The following is a 17,363-nucleotide window of genomic DNA, read 5'->3' on the forward strand; positions in this document are numbered from 1 at the left end:
GTGCTGGCCTGTCTGTTGCAATGAGGACATTTCATAGAATTAAATCATGATCATGTCAGCTGCATCCACAGCTGATTCCGTTTGCAAACAGCCAAGGGGAGTGTCGTCTGCAATGAGTGATGCTCAGTCTAATCATTGGAAGCCTTTTAAGGAGGATTCAGAAGAGACAAGCTCTCTTCCTGCTTTGGCCAGTGAACCTCTCCTGTGGAGTTCATCCAGACCCTCCACTGGAATAATTGGCTTCACAGCCTGCCCTGTGGATTTTGGACTCAGCATTCCCATGGTCACATAAGACACTTTTATAAATTTTATATTTGTGAGTGTTCCCTGTTGATTCTGTTTCTCTAGAGAATCCTAATACAATTGTCAGTTTTCTTTTATTTTTCATGTTTTTGGACAATTCAATATGTCTCCTTTTAAATACATGGTGTATTTGCATGTGATTGGTTGCTAATTGATTTGAAGGAGATGTTATATGTTTTGGACAATAATCTGTCAGGTTTTTTTAGTTACAAATATTTTTTGCCCATGTATGGGTTATCTTTCACTTATTTATATTAACTTTTGATGAAGAGTCCATTAAGACACTTTAGTAGAGTCTAATGAATGAATATTTTTCATGATAGTCTGATTTGTTCATGAATATAATGCATTTGTTTATTCTTTGAAAAGATTTAAAGGTTTACTTTGTAAATTTCAGCTTCCTTTTCGTTTTTGTTTGTTTTGTTTTTATGGCAGGAACTTGAGCATGGAAAGAGAACTCTAACTCAACAGGGCTGAATGGAAAATTCATTCATTGGAAAATGCAATCATTTGCAATGTGGTCTAACAGCCTTTTGCATTCATTCTTTCTTTTTTTTTTTTGTTACAGGCAGGGAAATTTTTCAGCATATAAATCCTACAAAGGAAACAAAAACCTGATTTTTAAGATCTCCAAAAATCCTTTTGTCTTAATCTCTGATGACTCTTGAGTGAACTAAATCTTCTAATTATAGTGTCCTTTTGCCCTTGGGGAGGTGAATAAATGTTTAGAGCAGGCCTAAAAAGAATATACTAGAGGAGAGGAAATAAGTTATAAGTTAATTAGCAGTATACTGGGCAAAAACTAGATTTATATTAGGACAGGAAATTAGATAACTAATTTTTGATACCATTAAGGTAAGTATTAATTAAACTAATTATCCAAAGAAAAATAAAAACTAAACAAAATGCAAATAGAGCTAAAATATGGTGGAGTTTTATGATATTTCATAGGCCTAAAATAAGTGTTTTTAAAATTATGAATTAAAATATGATAAGTATTGAAAAACAAAATGTTTAGAACCAAGAAGGTAGAATAAAATCAAAGTAATATTAGTACTGAAAAATAAAATGAGAATCATAACTTAGAAGTGAAAACTAAGATGACCAAGATTTAAAAAGGAAATGAATGCTAAGACATTAAAAAGAAAATTTATCAAAAAAAGTAAATTATAAATTTATAAAGGAAATGAACTTAATGGGAAGAGAATGATTAGAATATACATTCTCAAACTGAAAGGATAAAATAAGAAATTCGTCATCTGGAAGCTGGCAAAAGGAATGACTTTTTAACATGAATTTATAGTTTAAAAAACACATTCCCAATGGAATGAGCTGATCTAATATGCATAGAACTTGGAAATAGAAATCAAAGCATTCGGTCTCATTCTATCATAGGACCTAGAGTCTTCTGCTTCCAGCTTGCAGATACCTTTAACAGGATTGTCAGATGTCTAGGTCTTCAGGAACAGTAATGATGAATGAGTGAAGTTCAAAGAAATCAGGGAAAAAGTTTCTGCATTTGATACAGCATATATATATATATATAAGATATTAATGCTATAAATTCAAGGTTGAATGGCTCAACAAAGTGTCTGAGATATAAGACTACTGAGGACTGCAGCAATCCAGAGCTGTGTATGTTTATTTAATACAGAAAAGAGAGGGCTGTTGAATGTACATAATAGTTGATAGGTGGGACTATGGGGAAGGCTTGCCAGAATTTTGCGTTATTTTGACAGAAGACAAAATCCTGGATATTGATATATAATTTTCCAGGTTATTTTTTTTGGGGGGTGCATGGTCCGGGAATTGAACCCGGGTCTCCCACATGAGAGGCGAGCATTCTACCACTGAACCACCTATGCACCCATGTATCCATCCCAATTTTTAAATGTAGTGAATATACTATTTAAGAATTCAGTGCTAGCAAATTAAACAAAAATGCCCAGGAGAACTCCTTTTGTCATGAAAGTAACTATTATCCAGACAAGCCCTCTTGCTGTTAAAAAATACAAAAATAAAAAACAAAAAATAAATTAAAACATGATTAAAAAACACAACTTTTTTTTTTTTTAACATTGGATAAAAGGTAGTTGATAATTTCTGATCCATTACCATGAGAAAGAAAGCAATTGAGTTAAGCCCTAAAATTGACCAAGCTGCTTGGTAGAAGGTGCTCCACTGTACCCAGTTGAAAAAAGGAATGGAAGGGAATGGAACATGAGAACCTGATTAACAGTTATCAGATATCAGAAATCAGAGACAAGGAGGAAGATGCAATTTATAGAACAAAGTACTAAAGAGTAGAAAGAAGACCCAGAGAAAGAGTTCTAGAAATTTGCATAAGAGTTCCCTTGAGTCTTTGACCACATACTGAGCTGTGCATTCATTGGTGGAGACTTCATGAGGCCAAGCAAAGAACAAGTTCTGGGAAAAATAACAGTAATGAGGAAAGAAGAACTGACAGGGAATTCTGTAGGGTTTTGAAACATTTGAGTTCCAAGCAGTCTGTAAAGAGTGACCTCATAGAATACCTGAGACATTCAGTAGAGATCCAAAAAGGCCCTACCTAGCAGCAAGTCTAAGCTACTAGTAAATACCAGACTGTGGTAAACTGAATCATGTACTCCAACAAATGCATGTTCTTAATCTTTTTTTTTTTTTTTTTTTTTTGATATGGGCAGGAACTGGGAGATGAACCTGGTATCTCCAGCATGGCAGGCGAGAACTGTGCCACTGAGCCACCGTTGCCTGCCCCTTAATCTTAATACATATCCCTGTGGATCCCATTTGAAAAAGGACCTTTTGAAGATATTATTTTCAATTAAGGGTTGCCTACTGAATTTGGGTGGGTCTTAATCTGTATCACTGGAAGCCTTATAAAGAGGGCATGTACGTCACAGAAGAGAGAAAGAAGAAGACATTACTGTGTAACAAGAGGCAGGGGTACAAGCCAAAAATCCCCAACGACTGCCAACAACCAGCAGTAAAACACCATCAAGTTCAGAGAGAAAGCAAGTCTCTCAGATATCTTTATTCTGGACTTCTTCTAGCTTCAAAACTGTGAAGTAGAAAATTCCTATCAGTAAGCCAAAACCATCTGTTCTAGTTTGCTAGCTGCCAGAATGCAATATACTAGAAACAGGATGGCTTTTAAAAAGGGGAATTTAATAAATTGCTAGTTTACAGTTCTAGGGATGAGAAAATGTCCCAATTCAAACAAGTCTATAGAAATGTTCAATCTAAGGCATCCAGAGAGAGATACTATGGTTCAAGAAGGCTGAAGTTCAGGGTTTCCCTCTCAAGTGAGGAGGCAAGTAGTGAACACAGTCGCGGTTTCTCTCTTCACTGGGAGGGCACATGGCAAGCACAGCATCACCTGCTAGCTTTCTCTCCTGGCTTCCTGTTTCATGAAGCTCCCTGGGAGGCATTCTCCTTCCTCATCTCCAAAGCACTGACTGGTGGACTCTCTCCTTCATGGTGCTGCAGCATTCTCTGCTCTTTCTGAATCTCTCATTCTCCAAAATGTTTCATCTTTTATAGGACTCCAGAAACTAATCAAGACCCACCCAAATGGGTGGAGACATATCTCTCCTAATCTAGGTTAACAACCACTTTTGATTAAATTACATCTCCAGAGACATTATCTAATTACATGCAGTATTGAATATGGATTATTCTGCCTCTACAAAATGGAATTTTGATTAAAACATGACTTTTCTAGGGTACATGCATCCCTTCAAACCAGGACACCATCTTTTGGTATTTGTGATAACATTCTGGCAAACTAAGACATACCCTGAAGAAACCAAGAAACAAATATTGAAAAGATCAAAGGATCACACTGAGCTATAAGGAAATTAGTTCAGTTGTCTCAATAGAACTCAACATTCTTTAAAATTGATTTTTACAAAATGAAAATAGACATTCAAAAATGTAACATCTGCAATGCACATTTGGTCAAAACTAATAGAAGCAGTGAAAAATTAGTCAATAGAATAGAAGCATATCAATAAATGACAGAGAAGATAAAATTACAAGGCTGAAATTTAAACCAGGTATTATAAATATGTTCAAAGATTTCAGTGGAAATTTACTCCCAATCAAAATCCCATGAGACTGTTTATAGAAATTGACAAGCTGATTCTAAACTTTATGTAAAAATTGAAAGTAACTAAAAGAGTGCAAAAAAATTTTTGAAAAAAAAAACCAAGTTGGAGAACTTATATCATTTAAGATGTGTTATAAAACTACATTAATGAAAGAAAAATGGAACTGAAAAATGATATATAGACATGTAGATAATTGTAACAGAATAGAAATCAACCCAGGCGCATATGGCCAATTAAATTTAGACAGAGTGCTAAAGTGAATCAATAAGCAGATATATTTTCAAAAAAGATTTAGAACAAATGGATGCTTATACGGAAACAGAAAAGTGTTAGCAATTCCTCCACATCTTGTATTTATATATAAGGACTAAAATTATAAAAAATTGAAAAGAGAACATAGGAAATAATCTTCCCATACTTAGGATAGGCAACAATATCTTAAGAATCAAAATTACTAACTGTAAAAGAAAACAAATGATAAATTGCACTTCATCAAAATTGAAAATGTCTGCTTTCCAAAAGAAATATTTGGAAGGAAGGAAGAAAGGGATGGAGGGAGAGAGGGAAGAAACAGAAACCACAGACTAAAAGAAAATATTTTAATACCTATCTATATCTTATAAAAGACTTATATTCAGGGCGGGCCGCGGTGGCTCAGCGGGCAAAGTGCTTGCCTGCTATGCCGGAGGACCTCGGTTCGATTCCCGGCCCCAGCCCATGTAACAAAAACGGAGAAACAGAATACAATAAAACCAGAAAATGTTTAAAGATGTTTCCCTTTCTTCCTTCCTTCCTTCCTTCTATCCTTCCTTCCTTCTCTCTGTCTTTCCTTTAAAAAAAAAAAAAAAAAAAAAAAAAAAAAAAAGACTTATATTCAGATATATAAATAAACCTTAGAAATCAATCCTGGAAAAACAAATGGAAAACTAAATTTGGGCAAAATATTTGAACAGACACCATGCAATAAGATATGTAAGTGGCCAATAAGCACATGAAAGGTTTTCAACATCATTGGTCATTAGGGAAATACAAATTAAAGCAACAATCATATACCACGATACCAATACAATGGATAAAATTAAAAAGACAGATGTTAACAAGTGTGAATTAGGTTTTAGAGAAACTGGAACTCTCATACAATGTGGTTGGCAATGTAAATCTGTACATCTCATCAAGCTAATCATACACTTACCACACGTGATGATTAATTGAGTATTTCTGATTGGCAAGGTTATGGTGACCAGTGCTTGGTCAAGCAAGCACAGGCCCGAGTTTTACTGTGAGGGCATTTCATGAGTTTGCATCATTAGTGAGTTAATTACATCTTTGGTTGATTGCATCTACAATCAACACAGAAAATTTCCTACAGCAATGAGAAGTCTTTTCACCCAATCAGGTGTAGTACTTAATGGGAGAATGAGGATTACAGCAGTGAGAAAAAAAAAAAGAATGTCTATCTGTATTCCACAGATCCAGTTTCTCCTGGGGAGTTCATCATCACCATCATCAGAGTTTCCAAATTGTAGCTTCTCCTGGGAATTCAAATCACTTTCATTGAGTTTTCAACTTTTGGCCTGCCCAAGGAAATTTGGATTTGCCAATCCCCATGGTTAAATTAGCCAATTCCTATAATAAATGTCTTCATATGAATACATATTATATAATATTATATAAATTATATAAAGACATAAATATATTATATAAAGACATATATATATAATATATATAGTCAGTTCTGTTTCTCTGGAAAACTCTAACACACCATACAATTCAGGATTCCCACTCCTAGGTATTTACCCAAGACAAATGAAAATCCATGGCCACATAATGGCTTGTACAATAATTTTTAACAACTTTACCAATAATAATCCCACACTGAAGGCAATCTAAATGCCCAAAATCGGTGAACAGAATGTTTAAATAAATGATGGCATATTCATAAAATGTGCTAAAACCCAGCAACAAAAGCTAGCAACTATTGATACATGCCACAACATGGATTAATTGTAAAAATTTAATGCTGAACTAAAGAAGGCATATATATATATATATATATATATATATACATGAGAAAAAAATGCATGTTGAATAATTCCATTTATATTTAGCAATAGAAAAGAAATTTATAGAGATGGAAAATCAATAAGTGGCTGCTCAAAGTCCGGAATTGGGGAAGGGCTGAGGATTTAGTGGAAAAAGTCAAAAGGACACTTTTGGGGGAGATAGAAGTATTCTACACCTTAATTCAGGAGTTTGTTATACAGGTATAAATATTTGGCAAAATTCATTGGATTGTACATTAAAATGGATGCATTTCATTGCATTTAAACTCTATCTCAATGGCTGTTTTTTAAAAGTGGATTATAAATAGAAGTCCATAAGCTAGATTCTGAGCACTGATATCAGTCTTAAGTTTAATATTATAAAGACCAGTACTATATCAAAAATTGGGTAAATTACGGTTTTAAGAAAATCTCAGATAGGGCGGTGCAATGGGTGCAATGGTGACTCAGTGGCAGAATTCTCGCCTGCCCTGCTGGAGACCAGGGTTCGATTCCCAGTGCCTGACCATGCAGGGAAAAAAAAAAAAGAAAAACAGAAAAAGAAAAAAAAAAATCTCAGAGAGTGGAAAATCTGAGATGGTCTGCCAAAAACTTTTAGTGTTTTTAGTGTGAACACTCACGTAGAACTACATCTCATTAAAGCACTAGTGAAGCTTTAAGCCAGCAGTGACCAGTCTGTGTCTCTCTCAGAGTTTAATCTCTGTTATCCTCTTCTGTTATTCTTGATCTGCATAACACTCATCAACACTGGTCATATCTAAATGGATTTCTGTTTTTGACAGCTAAATAAAGAAAATTCTCACCACTCTGTGTGCAATTGATGCAAAATCAAACCTTAAAGAAACCTTGTTAGCTATCTTCATTCTAACTAATTACTGCATAGATTTACACAATGCTAAGATTAACAAGATATGACTTTATTGCATATTCTGCAAAATATTTACCATGTGTGGGTAGAGTATTTCAAATTACTAAATATTTGTTGATAAAAGAAATGATTATAGTTTGAATGCTATCTCTCACAACATTCCTCTTTTATTCAAGAAAACTTAATTTAAAGTTTCCTTCTATGTGTAGAACTATAATAGATCTCTCTTGGCAATTACAAATTGTGACTTGGCTATAGCATACTAAATGTGAGCCCATGGTGTGTGTGTTTCATTTAAATTATCCCAGAAAATTTCACCCTGCTTCACTGAATCAATATTGCAATTTTCTTTGTTTTTAACGATGATGATAGAATAAGACAATTAATAACTAGGAGGTAAATATAAGGTGCAGATGAGGGTGCAAATCCCTAAAAAAAATAAGAAAAGAAATTATAATGACAGAAATTGAAATTGCTAAAAGATATCCAGTCTCTTAGTCAGATTCACGATAGTAACAGTTTACAATTGCTGAAACACCTGCTATAAACTAGGCATTATTCTGGGTCCTTTACATATGTCATAATATTATTAAAAATAATACTACTAATAAGTAACATCAATATTAACAAAAATTCCAGTAAAGAATTATACAATATTATTATGTGCTAAGCATAGTCCTGGCACTTTATATATAACTGTAACTTTAGAATAAATCTTTGATTTACTACTGTTACTGCTATTTCTTAGATTAGGAAACTTAAATGCAGGGGGGTTAACTACCATATTTAAAGTAATGCAGAAAGTATGGCATTAGAAACTGACAGAGTCAGGGTTCATATCATGCAGTCTACCTCTAGACTTTATTCTTAACCATTGCACTATAAATCAGAGTTACTGAGAAATATTTATAGTTTGCTTACAGTTGAAGGACCAAACCTCCAGGAGTTCCAGTCATTTGAACACATGTCAAAAGTGGCTGAACTAGGACTCAAATCCATGCTTCTCTGATTTAAAGGCTGTACTTTTTCTTCTCTCCTATATTATGAGGCACATAAAATGTTGAATCAAACATCAACCCTCCTGTGTTTCAAGATTCCAATAAATATTTCTTGAGATCTTTCTATGCCTTCAGAACTGTTCTTTGTTTAAAGTTGAAGGGCCAAACCTCCAGGAGTTCCAGTCATTTGAACACATGTCGAAAGTGGCTGAACTAGGACTCAAATCCATGCTTCTCTGATTTAAAGGCTGTACTTTTTCTTCTCTCCTATATTATGAGGCACATAAAATGTTGAATCAAACATCAATCCTCCTGTATTTCAAGATTCCAATAAATATTTCTTGAGATCTTTCTATGCCTTCAGAACTGTTCTAGATATTATGAAGAATGCATATGAATGAAAAAGTAATAAAACAAACATTCCAGGAAAGTTCATGGAAAAAAAAAAGAGCATTAAATGGTAGTGTGACACAGTAAATATTACAAGAAAATATATAATTAAGTACTGAGCATTGTAATACTGACTCTACATGCAGTAGAAGTGCAGAAGAGAGAGAAGTCCATGAGAGACTTAGCAGTCAGGAAAAGCTTTACCGAAGGAAACAGCACTGGCCTAGACCCCAAAAGATGATATAGATATGGACAAGTGGACAAGCAAACCAAGTGACTCCAAAGAAAGGGAAAACATGGCAAGTAATTCAGAATGAGAAATACGGGTTTCAGGAAAAACCATTAATGTGGTTTATCTGTATCTGCATATAATTATTTACAGAGTAAAGAATAAGGAGTTTGAGTAAGTTATTCAGAGACAATTTAATTGAAATGAGCAAATATTTGAAAGCCAGAATAGGAATTCACCATTGTTGCAGGAAATAAAGGAAGTCACTATGATTTTTGTGCAGATGATTTCCATAGAACAAATGCTCAGTAAATTAACGCTATTATTGTTGTTAATTAAGTATTAATTTCATAAAAATTTGTTGAAAACCTTCTGTGACCTCCACAATTTACAGCCTAAATGCACAAGAAATAGACCGAGGAAGGACCTAAGTAAGTTCACTTTCTACTGAATCAAAACATAGGAGCTAATCACTGTTAACAAATATCTCTAGCGGGACCAATGTTAGATTTAGGGCTCCAAAATATACATTTTATACCATACTAACAAAATATTAAGGGATGCCCACAACTTAAGAGACTATTATAAAAATAATATAATTTTTTATTGAAATTACACATAGCTGTTTTTCCCCCATAAACAACAACAACAAAAAAGCATTATTATAGTAATGTCTTTTATGGAAAAATAATGAGAAATAGGATGATACAGAATGTAATTTCTTTTGACATTATTTATATACTGTGCTGGATTGAAGATGTTATTTACCCCAGAGAAGCCATGTTCTTTTAATTCAATCTTGCATAGGCAAACCTATTGTTGGGTGGGGCCTCTTGCTTAGATTGTTTCCATGGGGTTTTGACCCACCTATTCAAGGTGGGTCTTAAACCTACCTTAGAGCCCTTTATGAGAGAGAATTCAGAGCTGAAACAGAGCAGCAGAAACCTAGACAAAGACATTTGGAGATGCAGAAACAAATGCCCTCGTAGATGGAAGAAGCTGAGAGAGCTGTTTAAAACCAGAAGTTGGGAGAGAAGGACAGCAGGCATTGACATGTGCCTTTCCACATGAGATAAAAACCCTGGGCATAATCAGCTTTTATTGAGTGAAGATATCCTCTTCTAGGTGCTTTAATTTGGACATTTTCATGGCCTTAGAATTGTAAGTTGTAACTTAATAAACCGCTTTTATTAAAGCCAATCTATATCTGGTATATTGCATTCCTGTAGCTTTAGCATACAGAAACAGATTTTGGTACCAGATAAGTCGGATGTGCTAATTTTACAAATATGAAATGTGTTAAAAATGGTTCTAAACTGGATAAAGGAAAGATTCAGGGAGAATTTTGAGAAGCTTAAGTGGAAAGATTTAGAATTCTTTGAAGAGACTCTTGGTAGAAATATATGTGCTACAGGATCTTCCAATAAGACCTTAGACAGAAATTATGAATGTGTCATGGCAAACTGGAAGAAAGGTGATCCTTGTTTTAAAGTGGCAGAGAACATGGCAAAACTGAGTTGATATTGGAGGGAAGGTAGAATGTGAAGGCAACAAGCCTGGATATGTTGCTGAGGATATTTCTAAACTAAATGTGGAAAATGCAGCCTGGTTTACCTTGCAGCTAATTGGAAAATGCATCAGGAAAGGGATAAGCTGAAAACTGCACTCTTGCATATAAGGAAACCAGAAATTTATGGTCTGGAAAATTCTGGGCTTTCAGGAAGTAAAACCCCAGAAAATAATGCCCCATGTTTGTATTTAACCAAATATGGAACCAGTCAGCCATTTCAGAAAAAGCCAGGACTGGAAATGCAGTTATCCACAAAGGATTTGTGGAAAGCCATATTGCTTGATACTAGGGATCCCTACATACTTCATGGAAAACCAACAGGAGTGTTGTGGGATCTGTATAAATGGAACCGCTGCCAGTCTGGACTAAAAAGGACAGACTGAAGGAAAAAATTCTTCAAAGGCAGAACCATGGAAGCTTAGGTCTAGAGCTGGGAAATCTTGAACAAGGAAAGTACATTTATCTGTGCATGTGGAGAGGGTCAGTTTGCCCCAGAAGCAGAGGGTGGGTCTTCCACTTCATTGCTCAAGAAGGGGGTTGCCCACTCAGACCTCATATACTGTGGTATACACTCTCTCAGGCACTGGGGAGAGTCTGACTGCCACCCCACTGTTCTGAATGGGGTTGAGCATATACCCTAGAGATGGAAGAGAGTCCAAAGAACACTGTGGTCCCCCCAATGCTTGGATATGTTTAAACCCTCACTACACTGTTTGGAGAGAGAGGAGCCAGTGCATAAGCCCTTGGAAATGGTGGGACTGTTGCTTTCTCAATCCCGGAGGATGAAATGTCATTCTATAAATAATCTCAAACCTTAAAATCTAATGGAGTTTTCCCTGTTGGTTTTCAAAACTGTTTGGATCCAGTGAGCCCTATTTTCCTTTCAATTTCTTCCTTTGGAAATGGAAATGTTTATCCTATGGCTGTCATTCCTTTGTATATTGGCAGCAGATAATCTGTTCACAAGTCTACAGCCAGAGGAGAATTTTGCCTTAGGACAGATTATAGCTGTAGCTGATTTTGATGAGACTTTATACTATTTTTTATTTGTATTGTACTTGTACTGTTACTGAAATGGTTTAGGGCTTTTGTGATATTGTGATGGGATGAGTGTATTTTGCATTTAGAAAAGACATGTCTTTTTGGTGTCCAAAGTATGGAATATACTAGCTTGAAGATGTTTTGTGTCCCAGAAAAGCCACGCTCTTTTAATCCAATCTTGTGGGAGCAGACCCATTGTTGGGTGGAACCTCTGGATTAGATTGTTTCCATGGAGATGTGACCCACACAATTGTGGGCAGGACATCTTGGTTAGATTGTCTCAATGGAGATGTGACCACACCCATTCAAGGTGAGTCTTACTCCTTTCCTGGAGTTCTTTATGCAAGAGAACCTAGAGCCAATACAGAGCAGCAGACACCTGGACATGGATGTTTGGAATTGCAGAAGGAAATGCCATAACAAATGCCAGAAAATGAGAGAAATGTTTGAAACCAGAAACCAGAAGACAAGGACAGTAGATGTTACCGGGTGCCTTCCCACATGACAGAAAAAACCCAGATACGATCATCCTTTCCTGAATCAAGGTATCTTCTTGTTAATGCCTTAATTTGGACATTTTCATGACCTTTAACTTAATAAATCTCCTCTATAAAAGTCAAGCCATTTCTGGTATATTACATTCCGACAGCTTTAGCAAACCAAAACATATACTTAGGATTATTTACAGATCGATTGGGCTCAATTTTCTTCCTAATATCTCTTCTAATATTTCTTCCTAATATTGTTTTGTTACTGTGGAGACAGTAATTGAAATTATTATTTTCTTCCATAGGGATTTAAAATATTTAATCAGCAATTTTACAAACCTGACCTTTTTTGGGTAACTCAAAATCAGATACAAAGTAAAACTGCATAGCTTTAAGTACAGGAGACTTATTTTGATGTAGTTATTTCAGTTCATTAGATAACTGTAATAAAAATATAGTCTTGCGGTTTGTTTCCAGATTATGCAGTTTGGTTCTATTTCAGAGCTTCAGTTCTTAAATCTGGGCAGCTGTTTCATAAATGTCTTTCTTTAGTCACTAGTCACAAGGGTATGTCATGACCATATGGACAGAGGAGCAAATATTCCCTCACCATTCAGTAAACAAGTATTTGTACATGGCCCGTAGAGGGTAAAGTCTGGTTTGTGCAACATATCACAAGAATATTTATGAATAGCAAGATGTTTGAGATGTGTGTTTGTATGAGGTTGAACAAGAGAAGGAGGAGGAAAGGGTTAACTGTGTAAACAATTTATGACTCACAATACAAATGACACATGCCCAGTTCTAATTCTTGAATCCAGGGTTACTTCTAACTGCACCTGAGGATGCTAGGAAGAGGTGTCTTAAGTGCTGCAAAAACTGGGGAGGTATGTTCACAAGGTATGATAGTACATAAGTCACTATAGGTTCTGATGGCTGAGTTTACAATGGCTAAGTTGAAGGTTGACCTAAGGGTAACTTGCCAGACTTTTATCATTTACTTATTCAAATATACCTATTGAGTACATACCATGTACTATGCTTCATTTCAGGGATAAAAGAGTTAACAAGTAGAAAAGGTCACTATTTTCATGCAGCCTGCGTTCTTGAATGAGGGTATATATTAAAAATAAGTATGAGGTAACAGCAAGTACTATAATGAGTCATGAAGAAATGAAGGAGTTACAGTGTGACAGTGTGGTTGGCCACAGAAGGCTCTTAAAGGAGATGGCATCTACTTGAGTGAAGAAGTGAGGCATGTAACTACCCAGGGAAGGGTATTCTAAGGAGAAAAGAAAAAGCACACAAGTGCAATTGCCCTGGTGTGGAAACATGTTTGGCAGGTTTGCATAACAATAAGGACAGTTAATTGTTACACTGTTGGTGTCAAGCAGATGGGCAGAAACAGAGATTATAGGGAAATCAGAGTCCAGATCATAAACAGCCAAAGAGAAAAAGCAGCAATAATAAAAACAGGATATGTTTGTTATACATCTTCAGTTTAAAAGGACTGTATGCTAAATTATATCAGATTACATGGTTTAATTTATGGATTCATGAGAAAGTAAGGAGATAAGGAACTATTTCTAAAGACTTTGTGATGAAGGAGCCATGTTTCTAGCCTTTAAGATGCAAAAGTAGCTTTAGTTGAACCATGGGAAGTCTCTTAGGCAACCCATTAGCAATTCTAGAATTTTCCATTTCCATTTCTCAGATCCTATATATTTATGCCTCCAGAGAGTTCCCAGGGTGACATTTTTTTATATTAAAATGTTATACCAGCATCCTTTTTTTTTTAACTTTTTTATTGTATAAAATATAACATACATACACAGCAAAGAAAGAAAAAGAGCAATAGTTTCCAAAGCACTCTTCAACAAGTAGTTACAGGACAGATCCCAGAGGTTGTAATGGCGTACCATACCATGCTCTCAAATTTTTCCTTCCACTTGCTCCAGAATATAAGAGATATAAGAGTCTAGAAGGCATAAATACTTTATCATCACAATCGACTTTACCATTATCCTTCTTAAAACTCTTTTAATAGGCATCTATGATAACTGGAATCAAAATCCACCTTAACAGGGTTTACAGATTCTTCTAAAATCTGTCCCCTGCATGCTTACTCTTCTGTCAGTCTTACCTTTTCCCAGTGAATTGAGAAACTCACTGCCTTTCATACCAAGCTCATTCCTGCATCCAGGTTTTTCCACATCTCCATCATCATAAACTTATACTTTGCTGAATATTTGGCAGTAATACAGAGAATAGGGAAAGCTGGTTACATTATGGAACTGCAAAGATGGGTTTACAAATGAGAATAAACTTTATAAAAACAATATATAAAATTATATAAATGTTTAATAGTTCAAACGTTAATTATAATAAGACTAACACTGTTCATTTATGAAATACTCGTTGGAATCTAAAAGTTGCTTTGCATTTTTATTTATGTGATTCTATATTTCACCAAATTATTTATATAATCACCTAAATTAGTTATGATTTTCAGATTCTATTAGAGGTAAGGTTGCCTTTGTCTCATTTAACTTTTAGATTCTGAAAGCAGAATGTACTTCATTTAAAAAGCATGAGTATTAACAGCAGTAATATTTATATTCTTCTATTATTAATATGAGATCCAATTTATTTAAGCCATTATTTCTGATAACCATACATTTGATGGACATTTCTAACTGACCATGTATTATTTAGCATCAATGCCACTTAGTGAATTAGTCTTCTTTTTCTTCTTTTTAAATGTATATTCCCCTAATAGCAAATAAGTGGAGAAAATGATGATTGAATGCTTATCTGAGACATGTGAAATTATCTTCATCTCTTCCATCATTTCTGAATAGATAAATTTAACACATTTAGGTCATAAGAGTTATGTTACCATCATCTTTAATGTATTCTGGGTATCAACTAAAAGGCAAGACTCCTCCTGGCTGCCTGCTAAGGCACTTTCCCATCATGCTTAAATGTAATCCCCTGGAGTGATTATGTGTGAATAATTCAGAAAATTGCACCATGCCTGGGGTTTTTAAGTTCCACGTTGAAATCCAATATGACTCATTGGAATGAAGGCACTATGTCTACTTTTGTGCTGCTCCTGAAAAGTGTAGATGCAGGGAACAGTTCACATTTTTCTGCCAGGAAGAGAGAAATTCATCCTATTAACTTAAATATTATATATGGATCATGTGCCCTGACAGGCAATAAGTACATAATTAATTTGGAACAATGTACAAACATACATATGTATAAAGATATTTTTTGGTGCCAAATTTAACTAGCAGACTTACATATGTGCCTTGATAATTGTATGTACATATGCAGGTATATATATAATTTTATTTATATATATAACAACTCAAAGTATTTTGGTTGATTGATGTTTTATATATATGATGCAAGTCTTAATAGAATTAAATTTTAAGGTCTACAGAAATAGTTATTTCAAAGTATATCTTAATCATAATGTAATATGACATATCTGTACCCTTTACCCACAATTGATTTCTTCTTAAAAATAAAAAAAATGGTTTCTCCAAGTTATAAAAACTCAATTCGTAAAAAGAGTTCACAATTGTGCCCTTTAATATTATGAATGGAATGATCTATCTCATCATATAGCTGGGCTGAGTATATAAATTCTAATCAAGGGTCCAGTTCAAAACACTTTTAACTAGAAAGGTGTTTCAATTGAAATTTGTGAGCTTGGAATTGCTACATAGCTTGGGAGAGGCAATCCACCATGGGCAGTTATGTGTAAATGAAATTTTATTAGAACACAGATACATTCATTCATTCATATATTGCCTATAGCTGCTTTTTGCTACAGAAGCAGAGCTGAGTAGCTGTACAGAGAACCTATGGCATTGCCATCTGACCTTTTAGAGAGAAAAGTTTGCTGACTACTGGTTTAGATCAATAAATTAAACCTTAGGAATTGGATAATTTTGTTTCTTTTTTGTATCTCATATATGTCATTAACTGAATCATTTTATTGATGTAATTTTGAATAATCTACGTGTACGTCTCCTGGTATTTTTTCCATGTTTCAAAATAAAAAACATTTTTGAAAATTCTAATTCAAAAACAACTCTAAAATGCTATGTTAATATATAGAATATGGAGTATTCTTTCACATTATTCAATTTATAGCCATGTAGGCTAACAGTAATTAGTTCAGAAAGGGTTTACTAATGCTACCCATTTCAAGTACAGGCAACATGAATTCCTTTAGCAATTTATAGATATCTCTTCAGGGATATTAATTTGAAATAATTGTTAATGACATGTTTCAGTGCTTTGTAGATTTAAATCAATTTGCAAGGAAATATATTGAGTGTTTAGCAATTATCATTATGTAAACATCCATCCTTTTAAGATGAATATTTTTATTTTAAATGGACTTTCAACTTATTTCTTTGTACATGTTTTATTAAATCTACAACATGTTTTATTAAATCTTTGAGACAATCTTAGAATCATTAATATTTTAAATCTTTATGCAATCTATCATAAAAATCTTGCCAGAAAAATAGCTGGCATATAGTTTAAGCTAAAGAACAAAAAAGCAAATTGTATTTGTAATGTGTAAGAGCAGGTCAAAATTGTTTCATAATAACAAATATTTCTTAATAATTTGTCTCTTTTGGGGGAGTAGTTGAAATAACTTACAAATGAGTAAAACTAATTACTAACATAAAAAAAACGAATTACTGACATTTAAGTATTTGACTTAAAAATGTAAAGATTTAATAGTAAGAAAAGAAAATAAATCAATTTTTCAGAACTATTGAGACATAATATCTACATATTATGCTAAATTTCAGCAAAAGGAATAAAGTGGCTCTGAAATAAATCACCTATGTTTTTAATGGATTTCCATGGTCATTTTTAACCTAAATAATCTTCATTAGATAATGCACAAAGGTATGTTGAAAACTGTTGGAATTTTAAACATGATAAATGTGTAAACAAGTGTATCATTTTATAACTAGATTTAGGAAAATGCTTTTATAATTTTATAATATGGTTTTATTCTATGACTTGGTTAAAACACAATATAAAATTTGTCTGAATTTGTGTCAACCATTAGTTAAGTATCACAAAATCCAGGGAGAGCTATTGTATTAAATAATAAAATATGGCATCCTTATTCAATACCAGTTAGGACATCTTCCCACACAAATATCAGGAATTATTCTTGTGGCTTCTGAAATTTATTTAAATAACTCAACTCTGACATGTAGATATGTATATTTTTAAATCTGGTACTTCCAAACAATA

General features: G+C 34.0%; 1 long non-coding RNA gene and 1 other non-coding gene across 6 annotated transcripts in view; one reads left to right on the forward strand and one right to left on the reverse strand.

Annotated features, from left to right (window-relative positions):
- Nucleotides 1-2,097: 2,097 nt before the first annotated feature.
- On the reverse strand, nt 2,098-2,168 carry TRNAE-CUC (transfer RNA glutamic acid (anticodon CUC)). The gene has a single exon. It is a non-coding gene; the product is annotated as a tRNA-Glu (tRNA).
- Nucleotides 2,169-11,816: 9,648 nt separating this feature from the next.
- LOC143647965 (uncharacterized) overlaps nt 11,817-17,363 on the forward strand; it is a 149,845-nt gene continuing 144,298 nt past the window's right edge. For 3 of the 5 annotated variants that reach the window (XR_013158284.1, XR_013158287.1, XR_013158285.1), the window contains exon 1: nt 12,873-12,962. This is a non-coding gene — a long non-coding RNA (uncharacterized LOC143647965). Of the gene's footprint in view, nt 11,885-12,872; nt 12,963-17,363 lie in introns of those variants that run through there. The other 2 variants (XR_013158286.1, XR_013158288.1) reach the window with 2 other exon arrangements.

This window comes from Tamandua tetradactyla, chromosome 10 (assembly GCF_023851605.1).
Source record: "Tamandua tetradactyla isolate mTamTet1 chromosome 10, mTamTet1.pri, whole genome shotgun sequence".
Lineage (NCBI taxonomy): Eukaryota > Metazoa > Chordata > Mammalia > Pilosa > Myrmecophagidae > Tamandua > Tamandua tetradactyla.